The sequence below is a fragment of the Siphateles boraxobius genome, unplaced genomic scaffold (assembly GCF_051911475.1).
Source record: "Siphateles boraxobius isolate OS27281-9 unplaced genomic scaffold, OSU_SipBor_1 21, whole genome shotgun sequence".
NCBI lineage: Eukaryota > Metazoa > Chordata > Actinopteri > Cypriniformes > Leuciscidae > Siphateles > Siphateles boraxobius.
In genome coordinates, this window is record NW_027508822.1 from 2,715,174 (window position 1) to 2,737,775 (window position 22,602).

At 37.5% G+C, this 22,602-nt stretch overlaps 2 long non-coding RNA genes and 1 pseudogene across 3 annotated transcripts; all 3 read right to left on the minus strand.

Moving 5' to 3' along the window:
• Positions 1 to 1,334: 1,334 nt before the first annotated feature.
• LOC143746060 (uncharacterized) lies at positions 1,335 to 15,134 on the minus strand (annotated as a pseudogene). The gene is made up of 6 exons (XR_013206426.1): positions 15,012 to 15,134; positions 4,148 to 4,460; positions 3,685 to 4,053; positions 3,132 to 3,251; positions 1,587 to 1,631; positions 1,335 to 1,441 (listed from the first exon to the last, which is right to left on the minus strand). The product of XR_013206426.1 is annotated as an uncharacterized LOC143746060 (transcript).
• Positions 15,135 to 15,932: 798 nt separating this feature from the next.
• On the minus strand, positions 15,933 to 16,529 carry LOC143746135 (uncharacterized). The gene is made up of 2 exons (XR_013206447.1): positions 16,435 to 16,529; positions 15,933 to 16,300 (listed from the first exon to the last, which is right to left on the minus strand). It is a non-coding gene; the product is annotated as an uncharacterized LOC143746135 (long non-coding RNA).
• Positions 16,530 to 16,659: 130 nt separating this feature from the next.
• LOC143746134 (uncharacterized) lies at positions 16,660 to 18,506 on the minus strand. The gene is made up of 4 exons (XR_013206446.1): positions 18,329 to 18,506; positions 17,994 to 18,036; positions 17,742 to 17,810; positions 16,660 to 16,739 (listed from the first exon to the last, which is right to left on the minus strand). It is a non-coding gene; the product is annotated as an uncharacterized LOC143746134 (long non-coding RNA).
• Positions 18,507 to 22,602: the final 4,096 nt, after the last annotated feature.

A 22,602-nucleotide genomic window follows, 5' to 3' on the forward strand; every position in this document is an offset into this window, starting at 1 on the left:
AAGCATCGACTGTCCTCTCGTATAATTCAAAATAAAAGCATTGACTGACGTCTCGTATAATTCAAAATAAAAGCATTGACTGTCCTCTCGTATAATTCAAAATAAAAGCATTGACTGACGTCTCGTATAATTTAAAATAAAAGCATTGACTGTCCTCTCGTATAATTCAAAATAAAAGCATTGACTGACGTCTCGTATAATTCAAAATAAAAGCATTGACTGACCTCTCGTATAATTCAAAATAAAAGCATTGACTGACCTCTCGTATAATTCAAAATAAAAGCATCGACTGTCCTCTCGTATAATTCAAAATAAAAGCATTGACTGTCCTCTCGTATAATTCAAAATAAAAGCATCGACTGTCCTCTCGTATAATTCAAAATAAAAGCATTGACTGTCCTCTCGTATAATTCAAAATAAAAGCCTTGACTGTCCTCTCGTACAATTCAAAATAAAAGCATTGACTGTCCTCCCGTATAATTCAAAATAAAAGCATTGACTGTCCTCTCGTATAATTCAAAATAAAAGCATTGACTGACGTCTCGTATAATTCAAAATAAAAGCATTGACTGTCCTCTCGTATAATTCAAAATAAAAGCATTGACTGACGTCTCGTATAATTTAAAATAAAAGCATTGACTGTCCTCTCGTATAATTCAAAATAAAAGCATTGACTGACGTCTCGTATAATTCAAAATAAAAGCATTGACTGTCCTCTCGTATAATTCAAAATAAAAGCATTGACTGTCCTCTTGTATAATTCAAAATAAAAGCATTGACTGTCCTCTTGTATAATTCAAAATAAAAGCATTGACTGACGTCTCGTATAATTCAAAATAAAAGCATTGACTGACGTCTCGTATAATTCAAAATAAAAGCCTTGACTGACGTCTCGTATAATTCAAAATAAAAGCATTGACTGCCCTCTTGTATAATTCAAAATAAAAGCATTGACTGTCCTCTTGTATAATTCAAAATAAAAGCATTGACTGTCCTCTCGTATAATTCAAAATAAAAGCATTGACTGACGTCTCGTATAATTCAAAATAAAAGCATCGACTGCCCTCTTGTATAATTCAAAATAAAAGCATTGACTGTCCTCTTGTATAATTCAAAATAAAAGCATTGACTGTCCTCTCGTATAATTCAAAATAAAAGCATTGACTGACGTCTCGTATAATTCAAAATAAAAGCATCGACTGACCTCTCTTGTATATTTCAAAATAAAAGCATTGACTGTCCTCTCGTATAATTCAAAATAAAAGCATTGACTGTCCTCTCGTATGTGTTTTTATCATGATAGCAGATTGTTCAGATCAGATGAGTGTGAATCATCACATTGTGTGCAGCTCAAACTCACCAGCTCTTCTTGCACAGATGATCTGAAGAAGAATCACAGTAGGAGCAGCAAACACTGCGATCTCAACAATACTCACAATCACTGCAGGAAACATGAGAGGAAGAAGAGAAACTGTACATGACTGAAGTCAAGGGTATTACACTATCAACAGTTATTGATGAAGCATTTACAGACTGACTGATAGTTTAATGTTATAAAGCTGTCAGTATAAATGAACGTGTCGTACCTCTGTATAATAATCCAGCAATTTCTGATGCTGTATCAGCTGGATCTGTGGATCACGTCTGTTAGTTCAGTTCAACACATAATGCCACATATACACAACATCATCATCACATAATACTCCAGCTTCACATCACAGAAATGATGAATATGTGAGTCTGTAATCTATTATCTTCTTACTTCAATCTCAAGCTGTCAGGAGGAGAATGACTATCACCATTGACCAAAAATAAATATATTTGTTGCTTTATTCATCAATGGATATTCCTGTTAAGTGAGGTTCTAGCACTCTTGCATTTCCAAGTTTACAGAAACATTGAAATGTGGAATATCGATTTATTGACGGCATCTAAAACATACAACGTTTCCTGTGTGAAAACATACAAATCCCCAAATATTGAGGAATCCTTCGAGGTTGATCATGTGAACATGAAGCGTGTGTAGGAGCTGAAACTGATTATAGAAAACCCCATGAGTCGGTCAAATGAGGATGATGTTCATACACACCTGTGGTGTCTGGAGTTGTTGCATAAAAACAAGATGGAAATAGAAATATTTTTCATGAGTTTGCTGTGATGTCTGGAATAAGTGTTGCTGTAGTTGACATTAAAACTTAAAAACAAGATGGAAATATAAAAATATCATATTTGAATGCATGAATATCCTTTGAGGTTTCAATACTGAAATTACAGAATTATTCATTATAATTCAGGCTGATTTTACTGTGATGGGATCAAACCACTGAAGCGAGAGACCGTGAATTGATGTGTGTGACCGTGTTAATGTGATCATACAAGCATATTTAACAAGTTCTTTGTCAACAGGTTTGAAATAATTGCCCTGGCAATGCAGATGCACAAGGTAAATACAGTTCAAGAAGTAGCCATATTGAGTAGTTGAATGACAAAATACAGTATACTTTCTTTTTCTTTTGAGTAGCTTTACTTTGCTGAAAAAGTATTTTTATTCTTGTAAAATGGGCAACTCGCAGTGAGAATCTCAAACTTGTATGCAAACACAATGGAGTTGCATAAAGATCCTGGAATATCTAATTTGGTCTGACAGAGTTAATGTTGGACATGTGTTCCTAATATAATAAAATGTTCACAAATTTTCTTTTTTTGGTGTATCACATGTAATTGTGTTAATTCGTTATAGCCTAAATAGTGCAATTAAATGATTGGTCACAGGAGGAAGTCACTAGAAGAGGTTGCGACTGAACCCGGAAGGTGTAGCACTGCAACATGTGCGTAGTGCCACACACAACACATGTTTCTGACATACTAACATGGGATGAGTTGTTTAATAAATCCTCTCTATGATTGTATTCATTTATCATAGGAGTGGCGTGAGTTACACTAGCTGTATATTATGATTATTCTGCATCAGACAACCGACTGAACAAGACCGGTTATATGTATCAAAACTCACTGACTAAAGAGCTTCTTTATGTAGATAATATTTGTGATGATGAACCAGTCTGTGAGAGCCAGTGTAAAGCACTGAAGCGAGAGTGATGATGTGTGACAGTGATCATGTGATCATGAACCTTGTGTAGGAGCTGCTGCTGTAGTTGGGCTTGATTTCTTCTCAGAGTTTGAGCTTCTGACTGGAGTCAGTGTTGTTGAAGCGACTGGAGCTGCAGAAGATGAATGTTCAGACGCATCACCTGTAGGACATTAACATCACATTTAATCATTGATCATAACATGACATGCAGTTTGTGTTCAATCATCACAGCTTACAGTGGCAGTAGTGGAGAAGAGAGATGTTACTGTATCATTTATTCCTGGTTTATATGAGAGTGAAACACAGTTGAGCTGCTTCCCATAAACCTTCAGCTTTCCTGAATGAATGACATTATTAAGCCTTATAATTCCTATAACTGAACTCCTACATGGGTCATACTAGGCTTTAATAGACTCTTCTGATTTATGCAATTTATCATGTATGAAATATATTGGGAATTATAAGGATTTTTATGCAGTTTATGACTTTGACCACTAATATTTTACAATTGCCAAACGTATGAAGTCTTCAGAAAGAGTAGATCCAGTCTGTAAAAGTTTTCACAAATCTGTCAGAAAAGAGTGTTTTCTCACCTGAATACTTGACAGTGTGTGTGACTGAGGTCTTGAGTTGATTTCTGCGAGTAAGCTGACATCTCCACTCTCTGTTGTTATCTTCATTCAGGAGTGTTGTAGTCAGAGTGATGATACAGTGATGTTGATGTGATGATGATAATATCTGATATCTGGAGTCTGTCTTCAGATCAACACCAGCCTGATTCACCCACAACAGCTCAACTCCCGCAGAACTGACCCGATCATCACAGGAGAATCTAGTACCTGAATACAACTGACAGGAGAGAGTCACAGAGCGGCCTGGACTGATCTCAGTCTGTGAGGATGAAGATGATGATGATGAAGGTGATGATGATGAAGATGAAGATGATGATGGAGACACTGAAACTGAACACAAGACACAAATCACAGACTCTTCAATCATCATCTGAGTTTAAAGGAAGAATTTTACAGTAAATTGACCACATAATCATAAACTTACCATGAAGAACATGCAGAGAAACACGTGCATCAGTTCCTTGTTGTTGTCCATTCACATATTGTCTGCAGGTGTATAATCCATAATCTTCTTCTGTGACGCTCTTGATGTTCAGAGAGCAGTCAGACTCCAGACTCAGTCTCTCTGTCTTTACTCTTAATTTTCCCTCCAGTAATCAGTTCAACTGCTGCTGAATGTCTGAATCTGCTGTAGTTCCATGTAGTTGATTTGCAGTCAGAAAGAGCTTTATTACAGGACAGACGCACATTTACACCAGAACTGATGAACACATGATCATCATCCACTCCACTGATACCTGAAACACAGTATATCTCAGTGATCATTATGATATTTATTAATAAATTAAACCATAAACCATACCAGCATATCAAGCAGAAGATTCAAATCATACATTATTTTTCCGGTAACGCTTTACAAAAAGGGAATATGAATAATCATGTACTAATAACTGAAATAATACTTAATTCTACATTAACTACTGATAATTAAAAGCAGAGGTGTAAAGTTCAGGTTCAGAAAGTAAAAGTCCTCCTCAGTATTTTTGCTCCAATCTCCTGGATTTGTTAATTAGTAGCGCTGCACAATATATCAAAATGATCAAATATCGCAAATGTATATTATCACAATATGCATATCGCAACAGCTTGCAATAACTGAGGTCACGAACAAAAGACAAAGAGAAAATCACTCACTGCTCTTGGCTGAATAACTTTTGTAGTTTTGATAAGATTATATATAAATAATATTTATTAATAAACATTATATATTATTATTATTATATATAACTCATACAGTGAAAACTACACACTTTCTTATGCTACAGTAAAACATTGCTGTTCACATTCAGAAAGTTTATTGTTACAAAAAGAAACACGTATTATATAATTTTAAATATATTATTATTTTTTAAGATCATTTAAGTTTATTTTACACACTTTAAGCATTATCGTATCGCATATCGAATATCGCATTTTATAATGAGTCATCGCATTTTTCTGTAATATCGTTCAGCTCTACTAATTATCAGTTTTTCAGGAGAACTAATGAGTGTGTGAATAAACATATGGCAGGACTTTTACTTTCTGACCGCTGGACTTTACACCTCTGATTAAACGCCTGAACTAATCATGAACCAATGAAGAGTTATCCTGAACTACGACTGGAGTCATGATGATTCACGCATGAATAACGACAGCCTTAACTACATGTTATACATGTTTGATAATTAATGCATTCATTAACATTTATGGATACTTCGCAATGAGTGCAAGCGTGGTCTCTGATTAAAACAAACAGGAAATGAGTGTAGAGGAAGCAGAGGGCGTGGATCACAGTCAGTGTCTGGTGAGAGCTCCCTCTGCTGGTTAGGCATTACAAATATCAGATTCAGCTTTGTCTTAAACATTACTGGTCGGCACAGGATTAGTTGATCCTCCTCTTCAACCGTAGAAAATACACTAATAACTGCCCTTAAAAGATCTTTATCTGTTCTGTGTTTCTCTCTCTCCTTCAAACTCACTCTACTGTGACTTATGCACAGCTAAATACAACATAACTATTCCAAACCCACACAGAATATTTGTGTAATATTTGTATTTTTTTCAAAGTCAGGGTACTTGTAACACGTTGTGTCCGGAGGAAACTATGGATAGCTCACTTAGGCCCTGTCCCAAATGGCGCACTTCATGTGGACTTTCGGGCTCGTGGACTTAAACTGTACCCTTGAAGCTTCTTCTGAATCTCCACACACTTTAACTACCCAGGAATCCTTGCGTAAGGCCAATCAGAGACAACGGATGGGAGGAGATTTGGTAACACTTTACAATACGGGTGCACTAATAAGCATTAATTCATACTTAACTAATGCACAGATAATCATGAGTTAATGTATGACTCATGAAGAACTAAACCATTAATTAATTATTACTGCATCAGCAACTAATAAAGAGTCTATATGATTAATAGATTAAGTAATACATGAATTGCTATTAATTAAACGTGTCATCATGTATTAATTCCTTAATAACATATTTAGTTAACACTATTAGTTAATAAAATTCCTTAATAACATATTTTATTATGACTATTTTTGAAGTGTTTTAATTTTGGTGTAATTATAAGTCATTTTTGTTATTTGCTTTTTTGTCATTTTTCATAGTCTTTTTTAACATTTCTATTTAGTTTTAATACATTTTTGTATCAGTTTTAGTGATTTTGGTACTTGGATTTAAACTTGTTTTATTTAGTTATTAGTAATTTTATTTGCTATTTTTGTAATTTTATTAGTTTTTTCTTTTCTCAAAATATATTTCTATTTAGTTTTAATTAATTTTTAAATCCAGTTCGTTTCCAAGGCAGCATTTCTCATTTTAATTTACTTTTAATTGTAATTTTTTTTACATTTTATTTAATATTTATATTTTATTTCATACATTTGTTTTTTTTTTACTTTTGTCATTATTATTATTATTATTTTTTTATATTTCTATTTGGTTTTAATACATTTTTATATCAGTTTTGGTAATTTTAGTACTTAAATTTAAATTTGTTTTATTTCGATTAATGGTATTTTTTAAATTTTAGTTTTTTGTAAAAAAAAAATGGTTTTTAGATATTTCTGTTTAGTGTTAATTTATTTTTATAGTCATGTGCCTCAACAAGTAAAGTCATAATGATAGATTTGCAAATCATTAGCTAATGATTAATTAAAGCAGACAACTGGAAGTTGAAGTGCATAGCGTTGACTAATTGTGGTAATTAACACATTAATTTACACTATTAGTTAATAAAATATGTTATTAAGGAATTAATACATGATGACACGTTTAATTAATAGCAATTCATGTATTACTTAATCTATTAATCATATAGACTCTTTATTAGTTGCTGATGCAGTAATAATTAATTAATGGTTTAGTTCTTCATGAGTCATACATTAACTCATGATTATCTGTGCATTAGTTAAGTATGAATTAATGCTTATTAGTGCACCCGTATTGTAAAGTGTTACCGGAGATTTCGCTCACGGACAATTGTTAACATGAGAAGAAAATATTTAAGTGTAAATATCATTAAGGTTTTTATGACCTAGGTGTACATTTAACCAGTTATAACATTATGTTTACAGTACAGTTTATAGGCTATAAACATTATGGTCATCTACCAGTGGTTGATGTCTCAAACATAGGCTAATAATAGCGCGCTGAATAATATGATCGCATTATGATTGAGTCATATGTAAACGTAGTATGAATATTTAAACCTGTAAATTCATCTGAAACTCACGCACATTTTCATTATGTGTTTAAATTGTAATCTTAGTTCAAATGGAACATTATGTATTATTATGTACACAGAGCCGGCGGCAGAAACAAATCAATGGACGGGCATTTAATATTCTTGGGGGGGGGGCCTAATTATGACAAACAAATAAATTGGGGGGGGGGGGGGGGTGCTTACATGCGCTTCATGCACGCAAGGTCTCGCGCTCTCTACCTCTCTGCCGTGCGCGCTGTTTGAACGTATATTCATGTAGACTTTCGAAAACCGGGACATATTCACATAGCCTTTTGAAATTTTTTTGAGCCTTTTGTATATCATAATTCTTATGAGCCTTTTGTATATCAGGGAGAGTTTATAAATTTCCCGGGACAGGTTGTTAAAAAGAAAAACAATCCCGGAAAAACCGGGAAGGGTGGCAACACTAGCTACAACAGTTTCACAGCGATTTCAATATCCTAACTATAATTAGCCTATTGCCCAATCATATTTCGGCTATCATGAGATATCATGTTACAGTTATAGCCTATAGGCTGTGAACTAACATGAACAAACAATGAACAGCTGTATTTTTATCAACTAACATTAACAAATACAGTAACAAATGTATCGCTCATGGTTAGTTCATGTTAGTCATTAACTAATGTTAACTAATGAACCTTGTCTGTGTGACAGTTTATAGAAACACTTGCTGTAATGTAATGGGCAAAAAGGGTTTTAGTCAATTAATAGGATGTGAGGATCTTAAAGTATCTAAGATTAAAAAGACAATGCATCCAGTAGCCTACTAGTAATAGGGATTGAAACAATTCATATAATTTCAATTCATGTAATTGTGTTAAAAAGTTCAAATCTGACGTGTACAAAGGGTAAAAATTAATAGAGGAATATGTAAACGTTAGATTGATTAATTAATTTTGCAGTGCCTAATTTATGGGTAAAAAGTGTTAATCTGTGATCACCAAAGTGATCTTAATCTATGCGGCGTGATCAATTGCTTTTGTCTTCCACCCAAGTTTCCGGGGAAATCGCGGTCTTTTCCTCATAACACTAAAGTTTTCAGTGAGGAAACCTGACTCTATCACTCTCGTGATTATTTCTCCCCTTTTTCAGGTGCGTTGTTGATTATAAAACTGAGTTGAGTAAATGTAATGATGATTTAACATGTTAAGAGTGTTGAAGGTGTGTTTTAGTAACAATTTGAGTAAGTGAGAGAGTTAAGTTTGCCGAGTTTAAAATGTGCGTGTGTGAGCGGAGCCCTCGCTCGGTTACAGATAAAAATAGCTTCGTAATGAGAGCAGCCGCCATTTTATGTCAATTGTGAATTAACAGATACCTATATAATATCTATTTTGCTGTGTTATTTGTATAATGTGTTTCAAGCACTTTATCGATATTTTTGGTAAATGTAGTAATGTTTATTGAGCTAAAACTACTTTGTGCTTGATTGACAGCTGTTATATTGGAAAAATGAGTTTATGTTCCAGTGAATTACAGAGTATGCTGTTGTGACTTGAATAAGCCCTATAAAGCTACTATTTTCTGTAGATCTGTAAAATGTATTATTGTTGAAATGATAACACTAAAGTTTTCAGTGAGGAAACCTGACTCTATCACTCTCGTGATTATTTCTCCCCTTTTTCAGGGGTGTAACATTTTGGAGGCCCCGCTGGGATTGCTGTTCAGATGTCCGGTGGCCACATACTGGTCGCTGAATTCAGAGCCAGCTAAATCCCCCCATAACAACCCAGGCAGGGAGGAAAGTGTTGCTGTTCGAAGGGTCCTGGATCCTGGTGGTGAAGTACATGTCAACTGAGGCCATTAAGAGATCATCAGAGACAGTAAAGACCATCTGGTTCAGTTCCAAGTCCTGCACGGTAAAAGTTCCTCCTGTCCTGTCACCATGACAACCACCTTGGAAGAGGTACAGGGAGAGTTAGTAGGGAAATTGCACACCCTGACCAAGGACAACTTACTAGAGATATGTGATTTTCTTGGCATATCAGGCGAACAGAGAAGAAATGTCCAAGACAAATCCCGCATATCATTGATGACTCTTATTATGATGTTCATTGAAAGAGAGGAATTGGCAGAGTTAGAAGATGACGGCATGTCGGAATTGTTGCTACTCCAAGACAAAATGGCGGAGAGAACAGTGATGCAGATGCTTTGTCAAGGATGCCACTGGATGTAGAGTCACTGATGAGAGAATGTTCTGAAGAGCTTCCACCAGACACTATTGCCGCCACGATACAAGCAGTAGAGGTACAGAAAGAGTCTGTTGCAACTTGGTCACTTCTGGCTGCATCTATGTCAGTATCAGTTGAAGGTGAGACAAACGCTGCATCAATCAGCTCGATTCCAAAAGATGAGATAAGAGGAGCACAAGAATCTGATCCGGTCATCCGTCCTGTGCTCGATTTCAAACGGTCTGGTTCCAAACCGCCAGTTAAGGAGCAAAAAGAATCCAGTTCAAAGACAAAATGCCTATTCCGAGAATGGGACAAATTGACAGTAGACAGTGATGGCATTCTGTACAGAATCACTACAGCCCGCAAGCAGTTAGTTCTACCAGAGCAGTACAAAGGTAAAGTGATGAAAGAGTTACATAATAACATGGGACACCAAGGTACTGACCGCACTGTATCACTAGTACGTGACCGCTTCTTCTGGCCATATATGCAATCTGACATTGAGCACTATGTGACTCAAACTTGTAGCTGTGTCAAACAGAAAAAGCCAAGCCATGAAATAAGAGCTCCTCTGACAAACATTGTGACAACACAGCCATTTGAACTGGTATGCATAGACTTCCTCCATCTTGACAGATGCAAAGGCGGATACGAGTACATCCTCGTTATTGTTGATCATTTTACACGTTTCACGCAAGCCTACTCCACCACGTCAAAGTCAGGAAAAACTGCTGCAAATCTCATCTTCAATGACTTTGCCCTGAAGTTTGGGTTCCCCGTCCGCATCCATCATGACCAAGGGGGAGAGTTCGAAAATCAGTTGTTCCATCAGTTAAAGAAACTCAGTGGCATGGCAGGGTCCAGAACAACACCCTATCACCCGATGGGTAATGGTCAAGTGGAACGTATGAACAGAACTTTGTTGCAAATGTTAAAGACACTGACTGAGACACAAAAGTCAAATTGGAAAGAGTCTCTGCACAAACTAGTTTATGCATATAACTGCACCCGTTGTGAAGTGACCGGCTATTCACCATTTTTTCTTCTGTTTGGGAGATCACCCAGGCTTCCAGTTGATATGCTCTTTGGATTGTGCACAGAGGCAGGTCCCAATAACCAGCGAGACTACGTGGAGAAATGGAAACAAGGGATGGAGGAAGCATACGCCATTGCAAATGAAAATGCTCAGAAAAATGCTGAAAGAAGTAAGAAGTATTATGACACCAAAGTTAGGAGTGCAGTGCTACAGCCTGGCGAGCGAGTTCTTATTAAAAACCTGACACCAAGAGGAGGACCAGGTAAACTCCGTAACTATTGGGAAGATACAATTCACACAGTAGTGAGACAAATGGGTTCAGACCTGCCGATTTATGAAGTGAGACCAGAAAAGGGTAGGGGCCGCTCCAGAGTCCTGCACAGAAATCTGCTCATGTCCTGTGACCACTTACCTTTTGAGACACAACCAGAGATGACTAACGAGGACAAAAGTAAGAAAAAAAGGAGACATCAGCCTGCATCACAGTCTCTTGACTCTGATGAAGACATCGGGGATGAATATGACCTTCATCATGAGCCGCTACAGGTCCCCACATACACTGAACCAGCGAGAGAGTCGGAACACAGGCCTCCACCACTGAAAGAGACAGTTGTAGTGCCAGTTCCTGATATGCTACCAGCACAGCTCTTTGTTGAGAAGCAGTTGGAGGGGACAACAACCGTTAAAGACCTACCTGCTGAAGAGATGAACTTGCCTGATGATCGTCCACCAAGGGCCTTTCCTTCATTAACTACTGTTGCTGAACCTGAGGACACTGCTGTTGCTGAACCTGAGGACCCAGCCTATCAGCGGCCACAAAGAGAAAGACACCCTCCAAGACGTATCACCTATGATCAGCTTGGTAGGCCTTCCTTGTACAGTATCCAGCCACAACCGCAATTGTTCTCTGTCTACCCTGCACCAGAACTGGTTCCGTGGTTGCCATCACCACACCAATATTACCTTCAGCGTCCCTACATGTATGGACTTCAGCAATCATAATGATGACAGGTTTGATTTAATTCACAGACTGTTGCAAGAGACAATTTTCAGACTATGTATACAGATCATTGAGCCTGATGGACTGTTGAATTAACAGTATGAGAAAAGACTGCTTATGGACTGTTTATACAGCTGGTCGACAGATATGGACTGTGGATGATGCGTTAACTTTATTTGAGCTGTGACCTTTGACCTCTGCTCAAGTACGGACTCACAGAAGATGATTTTCTAGGTCCAGTGCATAAGAGACTGTTTAAGATGAATGTTGGTAATGTCGGGACGACATTTATTTTGTCGGGGAGAATGTGACAGTTTATAGAAACACTTGCTGTAATGTAATGGGCAAAAAGGGTTTTAGTCAATTAATAGGATGTGAGGATCTTAAAGTATCTAAGATTAAAAAGACAATGCATCCAGTAGCCTACTAGTAATAGGGATTGAAACAATTCATTTAATTTCAATTCATGTAATTGTGTTAAAAAGTTCAAATCTGACGTGTACAAAGGGTAAAAATTAATAGAGGAATATGTAAACGTTAGATTGATTAATTAATTTTGCAGTGCCTAATTTATGGGTAAAAAGTGTTAATCTGTGATCACCAAAGTGATCTTAATCTATGCGGCGTGATCAATTGCTTTTGTCTTCCACCCAAGTTTCCGGGGAAATCGCGGTCTTTTCCTCATAACACTAAAGTTTTCAGTGAGGAAACCTGACTCTATCACTCTCGTGATTATTTCTCCCCTTTTTCAGGTGCGTTGTTGATTATAAAACTGAGTTGAGTAAATGTAATGATGATTTAACATGTTAAGAGTGTTGAAGGTGTGTTTTAGTAACAATTTGAGTAAGTGAGAGAGTTAAGTTTGCCGAGTTTAAAATGTGCGTGTGTGAGCGGAGCCCTCGCTCGGTTACAGATAAAAATAGCTTCGTAATGAGAGCAGCCGCCATTTTGTCAATTGTGAATTAACAGATACCTATATAATATCTATTTTGCTGTGTTATTTGTATAATGTGTTTCAAGCACTTTATCGATATTTTTGGTAAATGTAGTAATGTTTATTGAGCTAAAACTACTTTGTGCTTGATTGACAGCTGTTATATTGGAAAAATGAGTTTATGTTCCAGTGAATTACAGAGTATGCTGTTGTGACTTGAATAAGCCCTATAAAGCTACTATTTTCTGTAGATCTGTAAAATGTATTATTGTTGAAATGATAACATTAAAGTTTTCAGTGAGGAAACCTGACTCTATCACTCTCGTGATTATTTCTCCCCTTTTTCAGGGGTGTAACATCTGCATTGTTCCGTGAACACAGCATGCTATAAGCCAACTTCCTATAATAACAGCCAAATAGTCACAAATCTCAAGTTAAGTATTAAATCAACCATGCATAATCAACTACGACACACTCACACAAATATTGCATATCAGTGTCAAATGCATAATTTACACCACGTCTGGTGCAACTTACGAAGAGTAATTAAACCAACTGGCCTACTCACGTTCTTAATACAGCTGAAGTCGACGTTTTTGGGATTGGAATCTCATGAGTTTCTCTTTCCATTCGTTTCTGAATAGGCAAAACCGAGCACGTCGCGTCGCTATAACTTTACCGAGATGCTGCGGTCAGAGCGGCTCAGCGGGAAACCCCTTTTTTGTAAACAATCAGTCAAACTTCCGGGAGTTTTTTTTTATAAGATTAGCCTATGAGTCAAACATTGCACTTAAATACACACCAATAAATATATAAATACTGCACGTAAATTATTATTATTAAAATAATTTATTAAATGCAAATTGGATGGAGGGGGGGCACAGGAGCTCTCTAGGCGGGCCCGGCCCCCTAAGGCCCGCCCATAGCGCCAGCCTTGTACAATACATCATTTAAATAAGCATGTATCTTTTGTCTAATGTCAAAAATACCTCTCAATGCGCCCTCGTGGACTCGCGCCAAGGGCCCTGTAGGTCTGCACTACATGACGTCACCAAAGTGTGGACTCTGAGGAAGTCCACAAGTCCGGAGTGTGTTATTTGGGACAGGGCCTTTGCTGGAGTCATTTCAGAAGCCACAGACTCACGGAGGCGATTGGGATTTCACAACTCACACTTTATTCCCCAGTGGAACTCCTGTAACTGTCTGTCAGACACGTTTGACCGTCCACAGCGTTATTAACTAAACAAAATGACTTAAAAATGAGCATCAAACAGAAATAACCCGCATGGGGTGATCGAGGCGCACATACAATGCAGACGTTCAACCGGGAGCGCGCAGCTCTTAAAGGGGCCACACCTTATTTCTACTCGTCACATACTTCTTATTCCTTCTAAAGAGGCAGTTTGATTCAGGGGTGCGGAAAGATGTTTTAGTTTTGGGTGCTGTTTTTTCTTTTAGGTCACCACTTTTGAATAAGAAACAACATCAAGTCTATAAAACTCGTCAAAACTCTGCGAATCACAACAAGGGACACTCATTTAAACATCACACACACACACACACACACTTGACTGCACATCACATTTTTGACATTATTGATACTGCTTTCAATCGTAATGCAACGGACTGGTCTACGGGACATAAATTAAGCCTTTAAATAAAAGGGTTATTGGGCTGTTCATACGTACACAATGAAAGAGCCTGCACAGCGACAGGAAATCTAAATTAATTAATTCTTTCGCACACACAATATGATGTCACACTGCTCGTATGTTTTAATGACTAAATGCTTCAAATGAATAAATGTAAATTAAATGAAATTTTGAGTTACATTTACAATCCTGTGAAAACAGTTCTTCCCGTGCGCCTGGTTTGATTAGGTTTATCCATAAATGTTAATGTATGCATTAATTATCAAACATGTATAACATGTAGTTAAGGCTGCCGTTATTCATGCGTGAATCATCATGACTCCAGTTGTAGTTCAGGATAACTCTTCATTGGTTCATGATAAGGTCGTGCCTTCAATAATTATTAGTTCATGTTGAATTAAGTATTAATTCAGGTATTAGTACATGATTATTCATATACCCTTATTGTAAAGTGTTACCATTTTTTCTTCACTTAAAGAAAACAACACACTCTCCAGAATAAACTATTAGTCTTTATCAGAGAGCTGTTCAAATCACTGACACACTCTTAATATGAAGATCATTCTTCATCATCAGATGTTTGAGTGACACTATGTCCAGTATCAGGAATAATACAGTATGATCTGTGTGTATCAATACACAACTCTGAGATCACAACGTGAATGTGTGCAAGAATAAACTGAGCATGTTCAAATGAACTCTTTCCAGACTAATTCCACTAAATGTCTTTAGAGAAAATACAGATTTCTTTACCTGTGAGAAGTGAAGAGAGAATGATCAGTCCCAGCAGATACAGATCACACTTATCAGACATTTCTGTTTCTGTCAGTCTTTCTCTTCATTATATATAGTTACAGCTCTTTCTCTTCATTATATATAGTTACAGCTCCTCCTTTAAACATCATCAGCTCCTCCTCTGGTTGGTAACTTCCTCTAGCTATGTTTCCATCACCCTGTTTTTATGCGCATTTTGTATCGCATCAGAAACGAGTGATGGAAACCCCAAATTTGCCAGAGAAAATAATTTCATCAAAATGAAATATAGTTGTTTTTAAGTGACCCAATACAGTGTCCTCAGATTAATTTTTTATGTTTATTTTATTTATTTTTCATTTACACAATCGTTTTGCATAACATCACTAACACATTGTGTTGCTTGTTCGGTTTACTTACAATTTTTGTATTCGCTTTGGTAGCCTACTATTTTTAATTAAGGTGTACATTTTCTAAACTATGTACTAACATTGAAATTAATAATTTGATACAATGGACTTATTGTGTACATGCATGTTTTTACATTGTACTTATATTTTGAAAATACCTGCATGTAAAAAACGCAGTGTCAAATTAACACTTAAAATGTTAATTTTAACACTACTCCGGATCATATATGGTCCCACTCTATTTAGAGTAAAAAGTACACTGTTTGTAGTGTTGAATTTACAGTGTTAATATAGCACCTTACAGTGAAGAAAAAATACACTGCAAGTGTAAAGTGTTACACTTACAATTTTTACACTATGGGGTTTTAACACCCCTGGTGTTGATTTAAATCCATTGGATTACACTATAAGTGTCATTTATAAAGTATTCTGTTCAGTGCAAAAACAGTTTACACTATTATAGTGTTAATGTACAAGATCAGACATAAAATCAAGAGTCTTCAGACAGATGTACAAATCCAAAGTTTATTCAACAAATGGGCAAAGTGGCTCCTTTAAAACATAATATGCCAGATGTGAAAAGGTCAAATTATCACATTCATGAGGAATTGCAAAGAAAAAGCAAAAAAAAAGAAAGAAAAAAAAAGCATAACATCATCCAATTTGCCAAGACATGAACAAATATGACAGGTAGATTTGAACAAGATTGCAGAAAACTACTTGTCGACAGTTGTGTACCATCCATGAATGCAGTTCCTCTTTGTCCCATCAGCGAGCAGGTAGTAGTAGTAGTAGTATTTGAGTTTATTGCCACCGGCAGCGAGCAGGTATGCTGTGTGGTCGGTTCAATGCAATCAAGGTGTTTTTGTATGCTGGTCTCTGCCAAAGACAAAAATAACAAATCAAAGTCAGTTCTCCAATTGGCCGTCTTTATAGTTTTCCACAATACAGTCAACCCAAATGGCAATATTTTGAGGCAAACGATCAATAGTGACAGAAATGCCCAAATGTACCTTTTTGAAGACAACCAGGTGTTTTTCAGCTTGATATGAGCACATCTTTCCAGGTCTCTTGCAGCCTTGTGGTGATGGTGGAATCAAATCAAGGAGACAAATTGATGCAAGATCGCTGCCCCATTCTAAATTACAGATGTGACCACTTCAGCAAAAAATGCATGTGAGCATATAGATAATCTTATTCTGAATTATAGTCTAACCTAAATCATCAGTTTCATCATCTTTCACAACAGATTCTGCAGAGTCAATCAGGTAATTGAAGCTCTTGGGAGAAGCCTTTCCAGGAACTTAGTTGAGGTCTTCTAACCAAAAATCAAAAAACAAAAAAACATCAACAGTTACATAGCATAATGACAACCCAATCTCTCTCAGTGCCGGACAGAGTAGTGCTGTTCACACGTGGCATTAACATTCGTCTTGGGTGACGCACAAGTGAACAACTCGAAGTACAGGTGTAAACGCCCCCAAGACGCATTGAGATTCGATTGTTCTGATGAGGTCTAGGCCACATTCTTTTAATAGAGGGTTAGTTCACCCAAAAAATTTAATTCTGTAATTTACTCACCCTCATGTCGTTCCAAACCCGCAAGACTTTCTTTTGTCTTTGAAACACAAATGAAGATCTTTTTGATGAAATCTGAGAGCTTTCTGTCCCTCCACTGACAGCTACGCAACTACCACTTTGACGCTTTTAAAAGTTCATAAAGACATCTTAAAACTAATCCATATGAACCAAGCAGTTTAGTCCAAATTTTATTTTTCTTCTGTTTATGTTTTTTGATTAATGTTTATATGTGAATAAAAGTCTAAATTCAATCTATTTATCACAAAGCGATCGAGTCTCTTCGGAAAAATTGAACTAAACCGCTCAAATCATATAGGTTAGTTTTATGAACCATTTATGACCTTTTTGAAGCGTCAAAATGGTAGTTGCGTGGACTGTCAATGGAGGGACAGAAATCACTCAGATTTAAAATACATTCATTTGAGTTTCGAAGATGAACGAAAGTCTTTCCGGGTTTGGAATGACATGAGGACAATTTTACACTTTTGGGTCAACTAACCCTTTAACTTTTTGCAGTTTAATATCTTGAATTTACACAATTCATGATGACACACCAATCACTATGCCATTTTGACAATCAAGACAAATCAACCAATCAATCAATCACCAACGACACATGTAAATTCCAGGTCTGAACAAAGGCATTGTGTGGTTGCCCAGTTAGGTTTAGATTTTTCATGTTCATTTGTCATGTATTAAAATTTGTACTGCACATAGAATAAAATATAATGACACTCACAATTATGGATTAATCTTCAGCATTCTGTTGCTTTCTTCACTTCTGTTGCAATCTCATAAGAGGAGTTTCCTTCATTCGATTTAAAGACATGTTGTTTAGAATTTATTTGACCCATAATTTGTTAATGGTATTTATAATGTGAACAGAAAATACAGATTCATATTAATAAAATACAGACAGATAAATAGTTAGTACATAATTTATAATAACATGCAGTATGAATTGATAAAGACTGATTTCAAGCTAAAGTACCTGTATGCTCTGCCAGTGCTCACGCAAATACCTGTAAACTGAACTGGAAGACAGACGGATTTATAGATTAGCTTTAACTCACTTTCACAATGTTTGAATTTAACTGTCATAAAAAAAAACTTGATGGTAGGAAGTTTGTGTCTTGACGCAGAGATGACGACATGATATTCAGTGCTGCTAAGAACAAGCAACATACAGATTATGTCATTCACACTTAACGTTAAACATAGACTGCGTTAATAATGCGCATGCGTCACGAAAACGGAATTGTTAACGTTTTAATGTATAACACAGCTACTTTTATACACACAAAACAAATATATAAAATGTATTACCATTTTAAGAATTCTCTCATCTGCGCAGAAAAAAAGCCCAAATAGTGCTGCTTCAGACCTCCTCATCAGCTTCAGTGCCAGGCTCGTCGTAAACCCAGGCCTCGGCGCGACTGGAGGCGGGAATGCTTACTTTCATGAAGGCTGTCAACAAACCAAAATGAAAGAAGCTAAATATATATACATAACAAATTGTAAGCACATTCCAACAAATGTATTTTAAAAGTTTGAATTAAATAGGCATATGAAATGTTTTCTTCTTTTGTCTTCTGTACATCTCTGCATCTCATGAACTTGACGAGCCTCCTTAATCCATACAAAAACGCGCAATTACTCATTTCTAAATGTGTTCACCACCATAGTTTACTAAAAATGTTAACAAATGCATTTACTATTTAATTTTAGAAAGAGAAAAGCAATTCAACCTACCGTCTCGGTCGCATGGAGATAAAATGGCGTTGTCGTCTTGCGAGGCAGCAGTCATCGAGGGGCGGAGTCAATATAATTCGGCGCGGTTTTTTGCACTTTCAGTGTAAAAATAAAATTACACTACGTAGCACCCTGTAACTACACTGAAGAGGAGTACTTTTTAACATTGTAGATTGTTAATTTAACTTTTTAGGAATTTATAACTTTTAACATTGGAATTTTTACACTGCCGATTTTACTGTGTAATTACATTTGTAATTACACTGTTGACCCATTCCTTACACCTTAACCCAACCTTAAACCTACTCATACCACACACACCTGTCCCTAACCTTACCCGTATCCCATCTCAATAGCAGCTAAAGTGTTTTACAATACAACATGAACACATGTGTGTGTGTGCGTGTGTGTGTGTGTGAGTGAGTGAGATAGGGAGAGAGAGAGAGAGAGAGAGAGAGAGAGAGAGAGAGAGAGAGGGAGAGACAGAAAGAGAGAGAGAGAGAGAGAGAGAGAGAGAGAGAGAGAGAGAGAGAGAGAGAGAGAGAGAGAGAGAGAGAGAGATGTGATTTGTGAACACAGAGCAGGATAGTAATGGAGAGTAAACAGTAAATGACTGTATAACATCAGATTGATCAGAGATGCATCAGAAGAAGGGAGACATATGGCATCAAATACAGCATTTTACATTACAGTATGTATGCCATGTGATACTGTAAACAGATTACCATGGTAGAGACATTACTGTAACTCACCCTTCATCATAAAGATCAACTACAGTATAGTTTCAGTCTTATGGTACAGTGAGAATATTTACTGTATCGAAGCAAACTCTGTTCTAGCACAAAACCTCATGGCAGTTTCATTACTTCATCACACCTTCCCACATATCAATGTTTGTCTGGCCAGATCCGGTCCACAAAGCCCCTATTACTCTATTCCCCTCGTCCTCACGCTGCAAAGAATGACGGTCCTGGAGTGGCCTAGATCTGGATTAAAGACAAGGGCCACACATGGGCTGAGAGGAGGCCACATTGAGGCCAACATCACGTGCTGTGTGTGTGTGTGTGTGTGTGTGTGTGTGTGTGTGTGTGTGTGTGTGTGTGTGTGTGTGTGTGTGTGTGTGTGTGCGCACCATGAAGCTTGTATTAGACCAAGTTTGTGCTTGTGCAACCACAACTTCCAGAAGAGTTGCATTGACAAATGCGTCAAGATCACACTTCATCTATATATACACAGCAAAAACTCCAGTGTTAAATTAACTCTTCTGTGAGTGTTTTTTAGATCACACTCAAAAGCGTTACAATAAGGGTTCATTAAAATGTCAAGGGTTGTGAGATTAAACTAAATAACCGAGAGAAATATATGTCTACTACCTCAGATTTAACGTCTGATCTGTACATCAGCATCGGGGAATAACATAATCTCGCTCACGATAGAGAAAGCTGTGCAAAACTTACATGTACAAAAGTAACTGTGAAGACTTCAATGTAAACACAGCTTTTGTGTCTTTATCAGCTTTTCCATATACTGGCACTGATCATCATCACAAATACTAACCCCATGCTCCAGTTCTGTAAATCAGCTTTTATGAATGAATGACTCTCTCACCCGTTGCTCTAGAGCAGCGTTTTTCAAAGTGTGGGGCGCGCCCATAGACTGTAAAAAAATATGGACGTAGTGTCCATGACGTCACCCGTAGGTTTCTGAAGAGCGTTTTTGAAGCCTAAAGTGGGCGGAGTCGGCTGTCGCCATCTTGGCAGCGCGTCACTGCGCGTCCCCCCCTGGATAAACGAAAATGGGCAAAAAGGGTGGGTTTTGGGTGGAGTTGAGGAGCCTGGATGCTGAAACTACGCCCGCCTAGCTCAACGTGATCGAGTTTGCTCAGGCTAAGCTAATGTGCTACTGGCCTCGCGCTAAAGTGACCGCTGACTTGAAGAAGTAGACCTAAAGCCAAAAGTTAAAGTTCATGTTTTTGCCCTTCGAAATACTATAATAGTTAAAAGACATAATTAAACGTGAGACTAAGTAATGTGATGCATTATTATTCTGCTAGATACAAATGTACACTCACCTAAAGGATTATTAGGAACACCTGTTCAATTTCTCATTAATGCAATTATCTAATCAACCAATCACATGGCAGTTGCTTCAATGCATTTAGGGGTGTGGTCCTGGTCAAGACAATCTCCTGAACTCCAAACTGAATGTCAGAATGGGAAAGAAAGGTGATTTAAGCGATTTTGAGCGTGGCATGGTTGTTGGTGCCAGACGGGCCGGTCTGAGTATTTCACAATCTGCTCAGTTACTGGGATTTTCACGCACAACCATTTCTAGGGTTTACAAAGAATGGTGTGAAAAGGGAAAAACATCCAGTATGCGGCAGTCCTGTGGGCGAAAATGCCTTGTTAATGCTAGAGGTCAGAGGAGAATGGGCCGACTGATTCAAGCTGATAGAAGAGCAACTTTGACTGAAATAACCACTCGTTACAACCGAGGTATGCAGCAAAGCATTTGTGAAGCCACAACACGCACAACCTTGAGGCGGATGGGCTACAACAGCAGAAGACCCCACCGGGGACCACTCATCTCCACTACAAATAGGAAAAAGAGGCTACAATTTGCAAGAGCTCACCAAAATTGGACAGTTGAAGACTGAAAAATGTTGCCTGGTCTGATGAGTCTCGGTTTCTGTTGAGACATTCAGATGGTAGAGTCAGAATTTGGCGTAAACAGAATGAGAACATGGATCCATCATGCCTTGTTACCACTGTGCAGGCTGGTGGTGGTGGTGTAATGGTGTGGGGGATGTTTTCTTGGCACACTTTAGGCCCCTTAATGCCAATCGGGCATCGTTTAAATGCCACGGCCTACCTGAGCATTGTTTCTGACCATGTCCATCCCTTTATGACCACCATGTACCCATCCTCTGATGGCTACTTCCAGCAGGATAATGCACCATGTCACAAAGCTCAAATCATTTCAAAATTGGTTTCTTGAACATGACAATGAGTTAACTGTACTAAAATGGCCCCCACAGTCACCAGATCTCAACCCAATAGAGCATCTTTGGGATGTGGTGGAACGGGAGCTTCGTGCCCTGGATGTGCATCCCACAAATCTCCATCAAGTGCAATATGCTATCCTATCAATATGGGCCAACATTTCTAAAGAATGCTTTCAGCACCTTGTTGAATCAATGCCACGTAGAATAAGGCAGTTCTGAAGGCGAAAGGGGGTCAAACACAGTATTAGTATGGTGTTCCTAATAATCCTTTAGGTGAGTGTATTATCATGCAGTAACTTACAATATTTGCTCTGAGCGTGTGTGTGACGGTGATTCATGCTCATACATGTCAGTCAGCGCGGCATCGTACATCAAGTTCGTAGAGAGCTTTATTCAGTCCATTTTAAATTCTGATAGATATTACCTAAGAAGTTCAAGTAATGCACTAGAAATCCGCGTTTGTTTAAGGCACGGAGAGAAAGCACTGACACCTGCAGGATTTCATCTGACGGAACTTTTTATTTAACACTAAAAAGTTAAATAAGCATATTATAGTCTATCTGCTCCGTAAGAGCCACGGTACCGCAGAACGAGTGTGGCCTCTATATCTTAGACGTTTTTAAATCTGAACTCCAAAAAGCAACGATATTGCCAGAAATCCATGAGTGCATGTTCACAGAGGAAAACCACTGAAGAACAGCGCTGGTTGTTCTCTCAATACTCGACAACGACGGAATCCAACGGCGTGGGCGAAGGTATAAAGCGTGTATTAAATTTTATGAAATAATCCCGAAAAAAGTATAAACACGGCAGAGATGGCAAGTTCAGCAGCTGGAATTAGCTG